Source organism: Lactuca serriola, chromosome 3 (genome assembly GCF_051521515.1).
Source record: "Lactuca serriola cultivar US96UC23 chromosome 3, Lser_US96UC23_V15, whole genome shotgun sequence".
Classification (NCBI taxonomy): Eukaryota; Viridiplantae; Streptophyta; class Magnoliopsida; order Asterales; family Asteraceae; genus Lactuca; species Lactuca serriola.
The window spans coordinates 281,270,734-281,288,160 of NC_136410.1; positions in this window are offsets into that span (position 1 = coordinate 281,270,734).

Below are 17,427 nucleotides of genomic sequence, written 5' to 3' on the forward strand. Positions count from 1 at the left end.
TATTTTGATTGTACTTTTGGTGTCTTACAAACTGTACAGAATACGCTTGTATTACAAATTATTATATTAATGCAATGGATGTTGTTGCTTGTATTTACTATTATGCATTGTTATGATACTGTACATGACATCCTCCAACCCATAATGTTTCCGCAGTTCACGGTTTTGGGGTGTGACAATACATAACGTGTGAATATTTTTGTCCTCCCACTGTCTTACAGTCACTCACTGGTGTAGTCCTCCTATATTCTTCGTTGCTATAGTCCTTCGAGAGTCTTGCGTACGGCTTCCATAGTCCTCCCATGGTCTTTCATATAAGTGTCACGATCCTTCCATCGTCATTTATGCAAATGCGCCATGGTCCTCCCATGGTCTTTCATGTTATGCCATAGAGACAGTCTAGTAATCACCTCAACTACAACAACGAGAAGGCTGGAACTACTAACCACGTAATCCATAACACAAAGCCTAATCTCATACATGGACTCATCCGCAAAGGTTGACCCAAAGTTAACCAAGCCAGAAAAGGTCATCAAAGTCAAGCACATCGTGCTTTGGAGAAAGCGCACCCATTATACCTTGGTAAAGTGACTTAATCCATTAAGCCAGTACTCTAAACTCCATATCTAAGCTCCCATAAGTTATACATGGATAAAGTTTCCAACCGTATTTATTATGGCTTCCCATAACAAGAAAGATCTTAACTTAATGTCTTATAAAGTCTAGGAAACGATTATTCAAGTCTCAATCTAGTAAGTCCAAGTCTTTCACTTTCTGGTCGGAGTTAATATGATATTTAAATGGAGAAAGTTTCCAAGTTTATCCGTTATAAGTCCACACACTTCCAAGATCTTAGCTTTTTGCAAGGATTGATGAGAGGGGTAAACTTCCAAACTTTATCATCTAATAAATCCCTAGAAGCATGATAGATTGCATGAAAGGTATTGAATTAGATCCAACAAAAATATCTCACACCAAAAGGAAAAATAGGTAATAAAAGGGCATAATCCATGATATAACAAACTAAAGATCAGGATTTGAGTTGTATACTCGCAATGTTCCAAAAATGGAGTAACCTTGCTGGATCTACACTCGAACTCTTCATCTAACCGCCATAAAAACAACATGATGTTCAATAGTTACACTAAAATATGAAAAGTAAGCTTCCAAAAGTGATTCTAAGCTCCCAATGAGAGAGAGAGAGAGAGAGATATATATATATATATAGAAAACTAGGGTTCAAAATTCCATTTGAAACCCTTTCGATGCTGCCGTTACACCTTCGCCAAACCTACTATCTTGTTGCACAAAACCTTTTTCTTCCTACCATGAATATCAACCGTTCTCTTTACATAATTCAGGTAATCATCAGCTTGAATGTCATCCAAAGGTCTACTACAAAATCATCGGCTAAACACTTCCACAATTAAGAAACATTGAAGGGATTATGGATCTTACTAAGCTCCAAATAAGATCCAACTCATAAGTAGCCTTTCCCACCCTGGAAAGAACTCTGAAAGGACCAACAAATATGGGTCCCAACTTACACCACTTTCAAAACCGGATAATAACCTTCCATGGTGACACATTTAGGAGTACAAAATCCTTTACCTGGAACTAAAGATCGGAATGGTGTCAATCAACATAGCTCTTCTATCCGCTTTGTGTGGTCTGTATCCTACCACACACCTGCTGAATCAACTCTATTGTGTTAAGTAATATCTCAGTACCCCCCCCCCCCCTCACTCGCCACCCGACCATGCACCCATGAGTCTTGGAAATCTTAGCACTAACAGGATGATGCCTTTAATGGCTCACACCTAAACACTAGAATTAGAAGACTAACGATGATAGAGGATGATTTATTTCCTTCATAAGCCTCTTAGATAGTAAAAAAAATGTATATTTCTGGTTTTTAGGTTTGAGCTTACAAAATAACCATACATCATTCAAATGTTTTATGTTGATTTTTCTAAAAAAAATATTTTTTGAGAAGTCTCATATATTCCAAATTAAACTTTAATATATTGGTAGTTTTTATCTTTCTGTAACTTAGGGTTTAACCTAATATTAAATAACAAAATCAAATATTTGAACTATAATAATTATATCTTTTGTTATATATTAAAAAAATTATTTATTGTTTTACAGTTAAAGTGTTCGCAATTAACAAAATTTTATATAATATAATATTTAAATAGTTATTCTAGTGTCTTAAAAAGACATTTTCAATAATTAAAAAGATTTCAGTGTTGCAAAAAATGTAATTTATTAAAGAAAAAACTAAAAAAAGAATCTACACCAGATGACACATGTTAACAACAAAATGGTAAAGGTTCATCGAAGACATGTGTAGCTTGGGAATGCTAGGGTGGAGCTGAAAATAGCTCTTTTTCCCAATCTAGAACATGTTAGTTGTTATATAGAGTCAAAACATTGATATTTATACAAACTACACCAACTGTCAAAAGTACAATTATATAGGCCATCCATTAGTCAACGATTTTGAAAAATTACTAACCTAAATAAGAGCATATGAAGGACAAATGGAGCATTTGAAATTCTCATATATAAGGAATGAGTGTTCAAGGAGGTTATACACCTAAAAAATTCAAGATATGTACGTAGGCACTTATTACAGATCTCTCAATTGCTCAAAGTAAAACCACCTAAGGACACAAATAGAAATTAGCAAAAGGGAATAAGTTTCACATAATCTATGCAATAAGCAAGAGTATGACCTATTCATATGGATTTGATTCTTAATGGTGGTTCAGTGAAGCATATCAAATATGGTTATTATAATTTAAGAACATCAAATGGATTTACTGCTAATTACTTGTCTCTGCTATTTCCATTTATGATTGTGATTCTTTGTTGATCTTCCAATTAATCTAAAAAATATACAATTTAAATAAAAATCATATGATAATTAATATAATTATTTGTAAATAAGTATGCAGCTTCCAGTTAATCTGAAAAGCGGATAAGGCTGCCGCCATTACTGCGTACCATAGGCTTACACACTTGCCCATATCCAACTCAGCAATTTGGATCCTCCAGACCTCCATCAGCTGCCCCCATGATTCTAGGAAAATGACCTTAATAGGCCTATCCTACATCATAAATTAGCTAGACACTAACTGATCTTGAGTAAGCATTACACACACCGAAATTACACCCAACTGATCAGATTTGGTATGTCGACACTGGAGGAACATCACATATGAATCACAACTCAGGGAACTTGACATCGTATATCAAAAATGGTCCTTTTTGGAACGTAATTTTCGGTAATGATTCAACTACTCAAATCCAAGGTACCAATCATCAAACACTTCCTTACACTCTCCCTCCTTTACTTCTAAATGTTATTCACACTCCAAGTTTCATTAAAAATCTTTTATCTATTCATCATTTTACTATTGAAAACAATGTTTCTGCAGAATTTCACGTGTTGGATTTTGATGTGAAGTACTTCAGAATGTGAACTCCAATCCTCTGTTGCAATAGTGCCAACTATCTCTACCCCTTCATGCTCTAGTCACATTCTCAAGTCAATCAACCTTCTACTTTTGTTTCAATCACCAGAGACCTCTTGCATCATCGCCTTGGCCACCCGAGCGTTTATGTTTTATCATCTTTATGTTTTACTCTAAATTTTCCTAGATCTAAACATTTATCTTCTGTATGTTATTCTTGTGTGTTGAGTAAAAAAATAAAGTTTCCTATATCAATTAAAAGTAAGTTACTGATTTACCTTTTGAAATTATTCATACAAATTTATGGACCAACAATGTGTTAAGTTCCAATGGTCACCGCTACTATATTCTATTTTTGGATGACCAAACCAAATACTTATGGATATTCCTCTAGCGAAGGCACGCAAGCTTTTTCTATCTTCATCCATTTTTCGCTATGGTCAAAACACAATTCCATTATACTATTAAAACCCCATAATTTTACAATGATTGTGAGTTTGATAACAAAAATGTTCACAACTTTTCCTCTAAAAATGACCATCAGTTCTGATTTCCTTGTACAAATACTTCTTCTAAAAATGACAAAGTGGAAAGTAAAATACTATCCATCAAAAATACCCTTAATGCTCGTCTCGCCCACACAGACGTTCCTATGACTTTTTGGCACCATGCACTCCAACATGCTACCTACCTGTTAAACATTCTTCCAAGTAAACTTATTGCAAATCTCATCCATACACATCTTTTATATAATCTCTAACCATTATATTCTCACCTCAATACCTTCAGTTGGCTATTTTACTATAGCACCTGGTTCTTGGTACGTATTCTTTTGTTAATTATTTATAATATTTTGCATTTTGGCCTTGGACTCGGCGAGTTGAAGGACCAACTCGCAGAGTAGAAGCGGGACGAGACGCAAAGTTTAAGCGATGGACTCGACGACTCGGGTCCCGGACTCAGCGAGTAGGCCCTGTCTGGACAAAAACCCTAACCCGAGGGTTTGCACCCTATTTAAACACCTTAACTCGGCCTCCTTCGTCCCAGTTGCTCCCAGAAGACCCCCATAGAAAACCCTAGCCGTTATTGAAGCAACCTGAGGCATTTAGAGTGATATTGGTGCTTTTGTGATCCAAGAAAGGAAGGAAAAGATTGAAGCATCAAGAGGAGGCTAGAGGGATCCGATTTTGAGCATGATTTGCATTCTACAGAAGGTATAAAGTCTATACTTTGTTTGCTCTTTTGATAGATCCCATTTTGTGGAGTTTTAGAGCTTTTCCGAGTCATTTTGGTCACCAACCATGATTGCAAGCATGGTTTGGGGTTGATGTTTCGGATCTAGGTCCTTAGAGGGGTTACAAGGCAGAAACGAGTGGCTTTTGCACTCAAAGAAGGCCCCATGCTTTGTAAGAGCTTGTTTTAGGACCTTTTGAGCTCAAAGTGCCATGCAAGCACGTAAAGGTTGTAACATTACGTGCTAGGTCGATTGTAGAATCATAGATCAATCTTTTGGTCGAGGGTTGTACATCAGAAATCGAAGTTTTAGTGAGGGGAGGTGACCGACTCAACGATTCCATTCTTGGACTCGACGAGTCCAAGGTCACTGCCCCATACCAGTTGAGGGTCAAAAGGACCCAGTTGAGTGTGGAAATGCTTTAGGGAGTCCTGGGGAGTGACCCAACATTCTGGACTAAGCCATTTTCCTAGGATTCATGGGAATCGGTGAGTGCATGAGCAGACTCGGTGAGTCCAAGGCAATCTTCTTATGGATGAAGATGAACTCGACGAGTTGTTAATACAATTAGGCGAGTCAAGTCCAGGACCGGTGTATCAGTTGAAGATGAACTCGACGCATTGTTCATACAACGCGGCGAGTCGGATGAAGATTCAGTCGATGTTCGATTAGAAGGAAAACTCATCGAGTCGTTGCCTAACTCGACGAGTAGAGGTGGGTATAGGGTCAAAAGGAAGGATAGGGACTCGGTGAGTTGGCGAACCAACTCGGCGAGTCAGGTCAACTAGAAGTTGACTATGAATTTGCCTTGGTCAGGGGTAAAATGGTCATTTTACCCTAAGTACAGTTAGAAGTGTATGACTAAGTGTTTTGTGGGAATTATAGCCGGAGGATTTCCGGAGCAGTAGCGGCAGTAGTCAGAGGATTCCCGCATAGATCAGTAGCTACTACGAGGTGAGTTACCTTCCAGTAGTGGTAGTTCTACGGCCACAATGCCGGCCCACCAATAGGAGTTGTATGTTAGATGATTGTCTTTGTGATATCATCTAGGTTTTCTACTACCTGATATGTTATATGCTGGCATGATATGTTGTATGTGATAGTAGTAGAGTTCGGTTGTTAGGACCGAAGGGTAGGTCAGGCACCCCAAATATGTTTGACATTATGCGATTATATGTTATATGCTGGCATGATATGTTATATGTGATAGCGGTAGTAGAAAGGGAATAGTCCTAAAGTTCGGTTGTTAGGACCGAAGGGTAGTTCGGACACCCCAGATATGTCTGATAGTACGTTATGTTGTGATATATGTGATAGTAGTAGTAGGGGGTGGAATAGTCCCCAAGTTCGGTTGTTAGGACTGACGGGTAGGTCAGCACCCCAGAATGGTTTGACATGGGTAGGACGGCACCCCAGAATGGCCGCATGGGCAGGGCGGCACCCCAGAATATCCGAACGGGTAGGTCAGCACCCCAGAATGGCCGTACCGGGTAGGTCGGGCACCCTGGAATTGTCCGGCAGTATGTAAGTTGTGTGATTGTACGGTATGTGGTACGATGGGGGAACTCACTAAGCTTTGTGCTTACAGTTTACAATTTTGGTTTCAGGTACATGTTCAGCGAAGGGGAAAGAGCTGGCGCGGTAGCAGCAGGTCATACACACACTCTTTGTTTTCCGCACCATGACTTATTCTGGGATTCGTACTCTGACATTATTATGTTTTTACGATTCGGTTTTCAGTTACAAGACATGTTTTATTAAATGATATGATCGGATGATATTTTGTTACAAATCTTTGCAAATCACTTAATCAAAAATGAAATTTTTGGACATGAAAATTGGGTCGTTACAAGTTGGTATCAGAGCCCTGATTTGAGGGATTCAGACACACCTTCGGGGGTGTCTGGACTCAAATCGAGGGATTAAAAGATTTTATAAGAAAATGGCTTTCTAAAGAATAAGACAGAAGAGTTTCTGAGAAAGAACAAGTGTGTGATGTGCGCAACCGGCCGAGCTCAAGTAAGTATGCCCCAAAGTACCCATACAATGTTATACTATGTTTATCAGATTCAGTAGAACAGCATGCTAGAATAGGACTAAGGATCTAGGAATGATGCCTTATGTTCCTGCTCTATGTGCTTCAGCTTATGTGAATTGCATGCTAGTATTGAGTAGACAGCAGTAGGATAGCCTGTTTAGGTTATGCCTGATAGTAGGAGCTTAGCATTGTATGCTAGTGTGGCATCTTATTATGAGAACAGATTTGCTTGAGTAGTTTTCTGTCACACCCCAAAATCAAGAACGGCGGAAACGTTCTGGGGCAGAGGACGTCATGTACAGTATCACAACAATGAAAAATAGTAAACAAGCAACAACATCATCCATTGCATTAATAATATAATTATTATACAAGTGTGTTCTGTCAAATTATAAAAAACACTAAAGCATAAATCAAAATGAAAGATGAGTCTTGAACGAGCTCCATCCTCTCTAAACCTTGCATCGGTACCTGTCTATTGATGACCTAAGGATACAAGTAATTTTGAAAGCGAGTATCAGCTTTGAAGCTGGTGAGATCATAAGTATTTTAGTGTCTTAATTTGTATGTAAGAATTTGTATGTATATGAATTGTAAGTATAAAAATGTATATGAACTGTAGGTATAAAAATGTTTGTAAAACAATTGTAAACATTTGAAAAACCCTAGAAATCCCTATGATTCCTACTATTATATAAGGGTGTCTACTACCAAGACCTAACTGTTCTCAATGTAGTCTTCTATCATGACTTAACTGTTCTAAATGTTCGTTTCTTGTAAAAGTGTGTAATTTTCCCAAGCGTAACTATCATTAACAAAAAATAGTTTGTACATTTAATGTTTAAGTGAAATGATCACTAAATATATGTAAAGGGGAAATTAATGTAGTATTGTAGTGTTGTATTATAGGAACTACTGTTGTACTAACTACCTTAAAACGGATTTATATTAAGGTATCATATGATTAATTATACCATACTATCGACTGGTAACAACGACAAAGGTATGGTCGTAAAAAGAAATGATGTTTGGCACCCGTAGACCTGCAGGTCTGGCTGTAGCTAGCAGCAAGGTGTAGGATAGTCAATCCAGTATAGATCTATACGCAAACTCACGCTCTCCCTTCAAGAGACTCTGGCTACAACTCGGGCCATGACATTGAAGTCATGCTCCGATACATGATCACAATTGTTAACATATTCATGTATATGTAATGTAATGTTACTCGTTCTAGTATCGTTGTATATGTTCTATTTCTAGTATAGTTGTATATGTTCTCTTTTTAGTATAGTTGTATATGTTCTCCCCTAGTATAGTTGTATATGTACTCTTTCTAGTATAGTTGTATATGTTCTCTTTTTAAGGAAGGTTTTAAGGGCATTTTGACACTTAAAAATGGAGTTCACGGCCCAAGAACTTCCTTGGCCGTGAACTCACTTCTAGCCTTTGTTTCTAATTGCTTTTGTGGTCTAAACATTCAATGGTGGCTTCTAGTTTGAGTTCCAAGGCTTTGAGGGACATTGGGCACTCTTTTGGCCCTTAAAAAGGAGTTTACTCCCCAAGGTGTTCTTAGTGTTTTGACATGATTTTGATGTTTATAAACACAATCTAAGCTATATAATACAACTAGATAGAAGTACTCACGATTTGGGATAAAAACCCGAAGATCCGCGAGAGAAAATTCGGCTTTTCTCTAGTTGGAAATGTAACTAATGAATAAATATGGTTCAGATTTCTATATATAGTCCTGAGATTTTTGGAAGAAAATATTTGATTCCCGAAATGAACTCTAATATCCTAGAGTATTGTAATAACAGTGTTGCACAAAATCCTAGTGCATCCACTCTCTTGATATTTCCTTAAGTGCTAATCCTAAAATACTCAAACTTATACCCAAAATCTGGAATTTCACTGTAACTGTTCTAACTTCTATTGGCTTGATATGGTTTGTTCAGAATGGAAATTTCAGGTTGTCACATTTTCCCAGGTCCGAATGCCGCTTGCTTTGTGCTTTGAGCGACTCTGAGTGATGGGGTTAGCCATTAGGTGAATACGTCACGTCATATGTGATCAGGGTTGAATAATCTCAGAGTGCTGGATTTGTCCTTATTGTGCATCTCTTGTCCGAGTCTAACCGTTGTAGGGACGAGTCTGTTACTCGAAGGATTATTTGTGCCTCATCACATGTGATGGTATTCAGGTAATGGCAAATTGGCGTTACAAGGAGGCCTTCAGCAGCTGAGGACCGGTTTGGGTGGAGTCAGAGATTTTCCCTAGGGTAAGCCTAGAATGGGAATAGCAGAGAATCAGCAGTGGTGAAAGGGACTTGGTGGAGTCAAGGCAGACCTTGAGGAAGGTACGGATAGATGTGGAAGGTAGTATGGGCCCGTACTACTAAAAGTATAGGATCCGTACCCGAATTAAGGAAGGCTGAGACAAGACCAGGGAACTTGTAGTGGATGTGATCCCTCTAGAGGTATCGGTATCACTAACGGTTGGTATTATGTCTTGCAGAATGGTGGTACTACGACAGAGGCCAGTAGTTGTCAGTTCAGGAGAGGGATTGGGTTAGGGATCAGGGTCCGAGCCAGCAGATGAGAGGCTACGTGAGTTCATCGCGTAAGAGATCACCAAAGGCATCCTTGAGTCGACCCACATCCTCTTCGGGTCGATCAAGGAAGGGATAGTTGAGCTAATGGAGGATCGCCTCAGGGTGTTCAGGAGTGATATGGCGTCTGGCTAGTCAGGATCCCGCACACTGTCCTTTAAGGACTTCAGGGGCAGTGGTGCACCAGATTTCCATGGGGCAAAGGACCCCATTTTTGCCAGACGATGGATCGCAGACATTGAGTCTGTGCAGTTGACCAGCTTCTGCCCCGAGGGGTCGAAGGTACGATTTGCAGCAGGATGTTTGAGGGACCGGGCTAGGGATTGGTGGGAGTCGGTTGGTGACTCTCTAGGAGCCTCAGCTGTTGAGGCTATGTCATGGTCGGATTTTGTGACCCGGTTCTGAGCTGAGTTTGCGCCAGCGGTAGAGCTTGTCACACCTCTAAACCAAGGATGGCGGAAACATCTGGGGGTGGAGGACTTCATGTATAGTATCACAACAACGAGTATAATAGTGCTCAAAGTAAATACGACCATCATAAATATAATTAAAAAAGTTACACCAAAGTATATGTTTACATGATTCAAATCAATTATATTATGATAACAAAATGAACTGTTTGACGATTTATCGTCCCATCCTCAAAACGCTGTTGATTTTCTGTTTCACTGAATTCCTGAGAATACAAGTAGTTTTTAAAAAGTGTCAACACAAAGGTTGATCAGTTCGTAAGCTTTTGATAGTAAGAGTTTGAAAATCGATCTTTGTAATGAGTTATATGTTACCAAGAAAAATCCAATATTTTCCTTATAAAAATTATGTGGTCCTAAATACCAGGACCGGGAATGAACAAGTATTTGTCATACTTAAAGATATAAAAGTGGTTTTAAATTGGCGTAAAACCCTTTTTAGTTTGAGAAGAATCCCGTAATGAATGATGTGTAGTCTTAAATACCAAGACCGAAAGTATACAATAAAATCTGTAATTATTGGTGTAAAAAGTGATTTTAAATCGACATAAAACCCTTTTTGATATGAAGGCGTACAAGTATTTTTCCATACTTAAGGTAATTTCTATGAGCTAAATCGACATAATTCGCTAATTTAACAGTAGAACCCGTAAATCTTATTATTTGTTAATACCACATATGAGCTATTATAACCATACTTGACATAGACGGCCTCGTAATACGACGTTCTTCAGGCGTCGCCAATAAATGACACTTGTCACCACAGACCTACCAGTCTAGCTGTTGCAAGCAACTTTGGTGTGGGTTTGTCAAATCCAATATAGATCTATACATAGCTATCACGTTCTTCCTTCAAGAGACACTGGTTACAATTTACAGGACTTTTTGACTTTCTTACCATGAAGGTAACCCAAAGGGAATGTCTCACAAATTTATTCATTAACAGATTTACGTGAACTGATCTAAAAACATTTGGTAAATAAGTTTGAAATGTAAATGATACCTAAACTATACCTATTATAGTTTATCCAAACGTTTAAATGTAATAGCAATAACTTTGTTTATTATGGTTAACTACTGTATTTGTGACGGTAAAAACCCTTTTTATTTACCGATATGTATATGTACTTTTTACTAAAGTGAAGCAACATGCATTATAACAACTAATTGATTACTATACTTTTATAGGTAAAAATCCATTTGTTTTCTGATGTATGACTATATACTAAGTCAAATTTTCATCTATTTGTAAGAACATATTTTCACATAAAGATCTACACCTTGCTCAACATCTTACAAGGTGAAATGAAATTGATAGCATTTTTCTGTTGTTAATATTTTCATTTACTGTTTTAGAAAATTTATAGAAAAATCATCAAAGTACCAAATCAGAGTCCGTAAATTCTGAGAGTTTGGGAAATGAGTCTAGTTTTTTCATAATTTTTATTATGAATTTTAATGACATTCAACTTGTGTGAAAAATTACATAATCACATACTGGTCCGGATTGATGTTTGAAATGACAGGCAGTTTTGTAAAAATCATCATATATTGTATAAAAATCGTATGGAGATGTGCAAGTAGTCATTTTAAAGCTAAGAACTTGAACTATTTACACTTAACATAGCTTTGAAAACTAAAATGTTTAAGTTGTCCAAAACAGTCCGTAAATGGAGTCCAACTTTTCTGATGAAAGTTGTTAGAAAAGTTTAGTTATGTTCTTGGTGTTTTAACTTGTATTCCCCCCCTAAAAACTTAAGACAACATGAAAATATATGGGTATGAACTCACCTTATATTATTTCAGTAAATGGATGATGGAGAAAAGAAGTGTTCAACTCAAGAACACTTGAAGATGCCTTGAAGATTTTCGAGAATCTAACACCAAAGTGTTGGAGTTTGTGTAAGAAATCAATGATTTATGTAGAATGAAGTGTAATAATCACAAGGAGGATTAATTATACTTACCAAGAGTATAATGAAGCTTCATGATCAGCCTTGGAGTCTCGAAATAGAGAGGAAAAGTTTGAGAGAAAAGTGTTTGATCTTTTGGTGGAAAATGAGAGAATGAATGAAGTGTGAGGAGAGAGGATGGATGTTCCATCTCTATCAACGTGGTAAATGGCTGATGATTGATGGAAAGGTACAAGGGAGTGACTAAGGATGGTGGGGAGGAGTGTGGGTTAGTCATGGAGTGGGTATGGTGGTTGCTTGTGTCATAAACTATAGAAAAGTCAACACTCCACCTCATGTACTTCACCCACCCTTCTTGGATAAGGTTTATCCCCAAAAACGTGGGTAATTAGTAAATATGGGGCCTTATATGTTAAAATAAAGTTTTTGGTGAAAATCTCGCGTTAAAACAATTAAAAACGGGCCTAAAATGCAAAACTAGTCGAAAACCGAGTGAAAAAGAGCTTCCTGCGAGGCCCCTCGGTCCTAGGCCGAGGTTCGGTCTGAAGGGACCTTCGGTTCCTGAGATGGCTCGGTCCAAGATGGTGCATTTCACTTCTGATGCCTTCACTTCTGACAAGTTCGCTTCTGACACCTTCGCTTCTGACACCTTCGCTTCTGATGTCTTCGCTTCTAATGCCTTTGCTTCTGACACCTTCGCTTCTGACAAGTTTGGGAGAGTTTTGACATACGTGGAGAGATGTGGGAGAGATTTCACATACTTGGAGAGATTTCTCACATGGAGAGAGATTTGGGAGAGATTCCTCATTCTTGGAGAGATTTGGGAGAGATTTGACATACGGGGAGAGATTTGGGAGAGATTTCACATAATTGGAGAGATTTCTCATATAGAGAGAGAGATTTGGGAGAGATTCCTCATTTTTGGAGAGATTTGGGAAAGATTTGACATACGTGGAGAGATTTCTCATACAGAGAGAGATTTGGGAGAGATTCTCGATAAAGAGAGATAGAGTGAAAACAATTGAGAAAGGTTTCGTGTGTGACATTTGTGAGTGTCCAGCTTCGCAACACAAGGTCTGTAAGTCCCGTTAAGCCATGTTCTAGGACCTTACACACTCCCGATGAGTATGCAACATTGTTTTATCAGTTTGGTTTGTTACTTACCACAGTTTTAGGTTAAGGGAATCTAGATGTACGGACTTTTCGATTGATGATTTCTCATTAGCATAGCGAGTTGTATAGCAATTACCTAACGTAAGCCCTAGTACACAAAGGTTAATTGAGTTGACCGGTTTGACTTGTTGACTTTGTTTGACTTTGACTTGACCAGAAATTGACAGTTGTCACAGAGCTTTAGCAGCTGGCCAGGGAGTTCTTGGACATGAGAGTTTGAGGTACCTCATGGATCAGCCGAATCTAAACATGAGGCAGCGTCGATGGATGGACGTGGTAAAGGATTACGATTGTGAGATCCTTTATCACCCGGGGAAGGCCAATGTGCTGGCCGACGCGCTTAGCCGCAAGGCAGCGCTGATCAGGGATATTTGCCTAAGGATGATAATGGTGACTCCGCTATTGGAGCGGATTCGAGAGGCCCAGTAGGAGGCTATGAAAGATGAACATCGGAAGAGCGAGCGGATCGTGGGGCAGGTTTCCTCCTTCGACTATGACAACCGAGGATTATTAGCACTACACTGTAGGGTGTGGGTGCCATACCACGGGGGTGTGCGCCAGGTTCTGATGGAGGAGGCACACAAATCTCGATTCTCCATTCATCCCGGGGCGACGAAGATGTATAAGGATCTTTGTCTGGGTTATTAGTGGCCCTGCATGAAGCGGGATGTGTCATTGTTCGTGGAGCGGTCCTTGACCTGCAGGAAGGTCAAGGCTGAGCATCAGAGACCCCACGGCAAGATGCAGTCGTTGGATATTCCGCTGTGGAAATGGGAAGACATCACGATGGATTTTATCACCAAACTTCCCAGGACCGCGCGGGGAGTGGATTCGATCTGGGTCATCGTCGATCGATTGACCAAGAGTGCCCATTTTATCCCGATTCAGGAGAGCATCTCGACCGAGAAGTTGACCAACATTTATATCCGGGAGGTGGTGGCGCGGCACGGTGTGCCAATTTCTGTGATTTCAGATAGGGATGTGCGGTTCACTTCTAGGTTTTGGAAGAAGTTTAATGATGAGTTGGGTACTCGTCTACATTTTAGCACCGCCTTACACCCGCAGACGGATGGTTAGAGCGAGCAGACCATCCAGACCCTGGAGATATGCTACGAGCATGCGTATTAGACTTCGGAGGTAGTTAGGATACCTACCTTGCATTGGCAGAGTTCTCCTATAAAAACAGTTATCATGCGAGTATTGATCGTCCTCCCTTCGAGATGCTATATGGGAGGAAGTGCAGGACCCCGATATGTTAGGGCGAGGTTGGCCAGAGGATGATGGGGAGCATTGAGGTAGTGCTCAAGACGACAGAGAAGATTCAGCAGGTCCGGAGCAGGCTTCAGACTGCTCAGAGTCGGCAGAAAAGCTATGCCGATAAGCGCCGATTAGACCTGGAGTTCCAGGTCGGGGATATGGTTCTCCTGAAGGTGTCGCCATAGAAAGGCGTTATCCGATTCAGGAAACAGGGCAAGTTGGGCCCCAGGTACATTGGACCATTCAGTGTTGTAGCTTGGGTGGGCAAGGTAGTATATAGGCTGGATTTGCCAGCCGAACTCAGTCAGATACACAACACTTTCCATGTTTCTCCGCTGCGAAAGTGCCTGGTGGACGCCTCAACAGTGGTACCCGCGGAAGACATTCAGGTTGATGGTAGCCTGAACTTCATTGAGCGACCGATGGAAATCCTCGACCAGAAGTCGAAGGATTTGAGGAATAAAAGAGTGGAACTCGTGAAGGTACAATGGCAACACCGGAAGGGGTCGGAGTGGACTAAGGAGCCGGTGGACGAGATGGTGGAGCGTTACCCCGAGTTGTTTCAGGATCGAGCAGCAGACTTCGAGGACGAAGTCTAAAATAAGTGGGGGAGGTTTGTAGCACCTGGTTCTTGGTACATATTCTTTTGTTAATTATTTATAATATTTTGCATTTTGGCCTTTTACTCGGCGAGTTAACGGACCAAATCGCCGAGTAGAAGCGAGACGAGACGCAGAGTTTAAGCTGTGGACTCGACGAGTCGGGTCCCAGACTCGGCGAGTAGGCCCTGTCTGGACAAAAACCCTAACCCGAGGGTTTGCACCCAATTTAAACACCTTAACTCGGCCTCCTTTGTCCCATTTACTCCCAGAAGACCCCCACAACAATCCCTAGCCGTTATTGAAGCAATCTAAGGATCAAGAGGAGGCTAGAGGGATCCGATTTTGAGCATCATTTGCAATCTACAGAATGTATAAAGTCTATACCTTGTTTGCTCTTTTGATAGATCCCATTTTGTGGAGTTTTAGGGCTTTTCTGAGTCATTTTGGTCACCAACCATGATTGCAAGCATTGTTTGGGGTTGATGTTTCGGATCTAGGTCCTTAGAGGGGTTACAATGCAGAAAGGAGTGGCTTTTGCACTCAAAGAAGGCCCCATCCTTTGTAAGAACTTGTTTTAGGACCTTTTGAGCTCAAAGTCCCATGCAAGCACGTAAAGGTTGTAACTTTATGTGCTAGGTCGATTGTAGAAGCATAGATCTATCTTTTGATCGAGGGTTGTACATCAGAAATCGAAGTTTTAGTGAGCGGATGTGACCGACTCGACAAGTCCATTCTTGGACTCGGCAAGTCCAAGGTTTCTGCCCCATATCAAGTGAGGATCAAAAGGACCCATTTGAGTGTGGAAATGTTTTAGGGAGTCCAGGGGAGTGACCCAACATTCTGGACTAATCCATTGTCCTGGGAATTCATGGGACTCGGTGAGTACATGAGCAGACTCGGCGAGTACAAGGCAATCTTCTTATGGATGAATATGAACTCGACGAGTTGTTCATACAACTCGACGAGTCAAGGCCAGGACCTGTGTATCAGTTGAAGATGAACTCGACGAGTTGTTCATACAAGTCGGCGAGTTGGATGAAGATTCAGTCGATGTTTGATTAGAAGGAAAACTCGTCGAGTCGTCGCCTAACTCGACGAGCAGAGGTGGGTATAGGGTCAAAAGGAAGGATAGGGACTCGGTGAGTTAGCGAACCAACTCAACGAGTCAGGTCAACTAGAAGTTGACTTTGACTTTGACTTGGTTAGGGGTAAAATGGTCATTTTACCCTAAGTATAGTTAGAAGTGTATGACTAAGTGTTTTGTGGGAATTATAGTCGGAGGATTTCCGGAGCAGCATCGGCAGCAGTCAAAGGATTCCCGCACAAATCAGCAGCTACTACGAGGTGAGTTACCTTCCAGTAGCGGTGGGTCTATGGCCACAATGTCAGCCCACCAGTAGGAGTTGTATGTTAGATGATTGTCTTTGTGATATCATCTAGGTTTGCTACTACCTGATATGTTATATGTTGGCATCATATGTGATAGGATTAAAACTAACTTTTAATCTATGAAGATCGATTAGATCTTGAACAAGTATATGAATATGAAACAGCAAGAACACAATATTAATAACAAGGCAGAACGCAAAAATAAGAACAAACAGCTTGAATCAAACGTGTCGAATGATTAAATAAAATCCTTAGAAGAGCTCGATTAAGAACATCAACTGTAAAGGATTGGAAGATTACAAGACCGATTACTTGAAAATATTGTTCTCTTGATAAATCGCTATATCGATAATCTCTAGAATCTTAACCTAATATGCATGCAAGCATTAACTTAAATACTATACATAAAAGGCTCTCGGTTGGACAGGCCCAAACCGGAGAATACAAGGCTAATCTACGAGCCCAAAAGACGCAACATAAATAAAACTATTTACAGCCCAACAATCTCCCCCTTTGCGTCAATTTGGAGTGAGACCTTCACTTCTTGCTTGGGCCGGCGGCTGAAGCTGGTACCTTCTTCTTCACGGTACTAAACAGACACTTGGTTATGGAAAGGATGGTCTGTCTAAACCGGATGTACCAATTGATCATATCATTGAAGTACTTGATATCATCAGCCGAATTGTCTTTACACCGCTTGACGATTGATAGGACGTGCTCCAAGCAAGTTGTGGTGTAAAGATGTTTGTCAGCTAAAGCGAAGAGACATTTATGTCCTTCGGCTCTAGTGAACATCACAGAGTTTCACCTCGAATCTATCTTGCCCATTTGCATTTGATTTAGATCACTGGCCGATCCCACAGGTTTGACTTTCGGTTTCTTCTTAAAAACTGTGGCAACCTCCTGATCCATTACGGCCACCTCCATGATGTAGCATGCCAGCATCCTTTTGACATGGTCTAAGAGGGGACCATATTCGGCTTCGTTTGTCAGCAGGATATTGTACAAGACTATCCAATCATGAGGGTTCAGATTGGGCAAATCCGCCAGAGAGATCATGTGAGCAGTTCTTGCAGATCCACGGATAAGCTTGAACTTGACGTTTGTGAATCTCCCCACGGCAAAAGGCTTCAACACCCAAACATTGACAATCTTCTGGGCGCTCCATGTAAGGTATTGAGGGCGAGCGGCCTCCAGGTAGAAGTCAATGAGCTCCCTGTCAAGCTCATTGTTCGGATGCGGGACTTCAAAGATGTTGGAG